The sequence below is a fragment of the Arachis duranensis genome, chromosome 3 (genome assembly GCF_000817695.3).
Source record: "Arachis duranensis cultivar V14167 chromosome 3, aradu.V14167.gnm2.J7QH, whole genome shotgun sequence".
Lineage (NCBI taxonomy): Eukaryota > Viridiplantae > Streptophyta > Magnoliopsida > Fabales > Fabaceae > Arachis > Arachis duranensis.
The window spans coordinates 26004239-26007066 of NC_029774.3; positions in this window are offsets into that span (position 1 = coordinate 26004239).

A 2828-nucleotide genomic window follows, 5' to 3' on the forward strand; every position below is an offset into this window, starting at 1 on the left:
TTGTTTTAAATAACTTTTAATCCAATTTATATTAGAGAACTAATTATCAAAATACATGTCTAATACAAAATTTTTTAATTTACTAGTAAATATTAAAGTTGAGTAGAAAAGAAATTTAAGGATATAAACTTCAACTAAATAAATTTATTAATTAAATAATTCTACAATGATATTTTTTTTATTAAATTAATTTAATATATATTTTTATCTTATACTTTTAGATACAAATTAGAGTTTAATTTTAATGTTCTAACAGTATAAAATATTTTACACAATTGTTCAATTACGTCTATTCTTTTAGAGGATCATTTACACGAAGGTGGAGGATTTTCTTCGATTCAATTTCTGATTATGGTGTAAACGAGTTAGGTTGAGAATTTTCTATTATTGTATCACAGTCTCTCTCTGGTTGCAAGGTGAGAAGACACTCTCCTTTAAGTGGGACAACACTCTCCGTTGTTTTATATGGCACGGCCTATACCTCCAGGAGAAGGTGAGAAGACACTCTCCTTTGTTTCATATGATTCCTCGATGATAATTCCTCCTAGGGATGCATGTAACACCCTACCACACAGAGTTTTATGTCTAGGGCGTAAATTAGAGGTGGCAAGGCACTACGACCTCTAAAAATAAAATACGTACATATATAACATGGATAATGTAGCTAAGAGCCTTGAAGAAAAAGTTAAGCAGAGGCAAAAATCGAAAATCGGGTCACACTCGCAAAGAAACGCATAAACGGATAAACAAGAATCAAAAAAAAGGATAGAAGCATAAATATAAAGATTAAAGTTCCAAGATACAGATATCAAGCTCCAGACTCGACTTGCAAAGTTACGGCTGGCCAGAGTATGATATATATATATAACTAAAATACGACTCGAACTATAAAATAAATACCTATTTCTCCATATCAACCTCTAAGAGGGACAAAATACAAAATACAAAGTGCGGAGAACAACTATGAACATACATATAAATAAGTACAACCAGAATACTAAACCCAAATATAGTTCTTCACTTCTTGAAAGTCTCTAAACACTCAGAGAGGTGCCTTCCAACCTGCATCTGAAAAACAACAATATATGTATGGAATGAGAACCGGGGGTTTTTAGTGTGGTAAAGGTGTCCACAAAATTAATATAAAAGGTCCCAGGAAAGCCAGAGGCATTCCTAGAACTTTGACACTCAGATTTAAACTTAAGATCCAACTAAACTAGAAATTTAGTAAAACCCTTTAAGATATTCAAGTTCTAATCTAACTTCAACCCGATATTTCACTTTCTGTCTCCTCCAACCCTCCGAATCACCAGTGGAATAACCCTCAGTGTCACCTCTACCAGCATGAGGGATCTCTCAATTGCAAAGACATACAATACAATCAAGAAAAATACAAGTATAGATAACAGTTACTGCAAACAGATCAGATAGCAGTTAATCACATATAAGCAATTAGGCAAGTCAAAACAAATGCACCCTCATACAAAACATACAAATGTATATGATGAATGCCTTTTCTACTGGCCATAAGCTCACGTGTTGGTTATTTTGCCAGAACTCGACACACAGGGTAGCTAATCCAGCTATTGTCTCTCTGACACGCATCCACACTCTTGGGATATAGTGTCTGTCACACTCTTGAGATAATGTGCCCATCACACTCATGGGATATAGTTCCCACTGTATTTCTTGGGATGAAGTGTTCCCACAGTCTTGGGATATAATGTTCGCCACACTCTTGGAATATAATGCTCGCCACACTTTCCAGGGTAAAGTGCTCCCACACTCTTGGGATATAATACCTGCCACAATTTTGGGATATAATGCACATCACACTCATGGGATATAATGCTCGACACACTTTACAAACAACGAGAAAATGATGCAACAAAAACGGAACAGATTATACATAACCAATCTCACAATCAGAATCGCAACTTAACCTGATCATTCCTCAATCCACCTTATTATAGTCACAGTCACCATCTATCAACTATATAGTGTGCAGCACACTCTTGGGATATATTGCCCGTCGCACTTTTCAATCATAATCATTATCCCCAAAATCATATTCAATCATCTCTTCTCAAGTCTCCTTCCTCATCTCTTACCCGGAGCAAGTGGACAACACCACTGCATCTTACCCGGAGTCTCACTTCTTACCCGGAGCAAGTGGACAATACCACTGCCTCTTACCCGATCACATATATCTCAATCAAATTTAATTTCGTGTTCAAGTTCACCCTCCACCTTACTCCAATTCCTTTATAGGCAATAACTTTATTAATCATCTCTCAATTCAGTCAACTTTCATTATTGTTATCATTATCTTTATCAATTATTTCTTCCTCAACATTACCAACATCTTATTACTTAGTCATCACTCTGCAAATTCTCCTCAATATTTCCTTAACTCATTTAACCTATTTACCCTTGTTCTAAAGCTTAAAAGCTTGCTAACAGTTCCTAAACAAGTGTTATAGATGTTTGAAAGCCTAGAAAAATGGTTTAAAACTCGAAAACGCAACTTATACAAAGCTGGCTGGTTATGCGTATGCATGCCTCATGCATACGCATGAGTGTGAAAATTGCCAAGCTCGTGTACGCATGACATGTCTGCATACACAATACTCATGGGCAGAGCCCAATGCTCGTGTTACATGGCATATCACGTACGCATGCGTCCAAAATCCTTCAAAAGCTGTTAAGTTGCAGAAATTAGTTTTACACACCCAACTTCGAAGGTGCACAACTTTTTCGTTGAAAATTGTTTCTGGTCTGTTCTTCAAACGCTATAAACTTCATAGACACAGTTTTTATTCAAAATA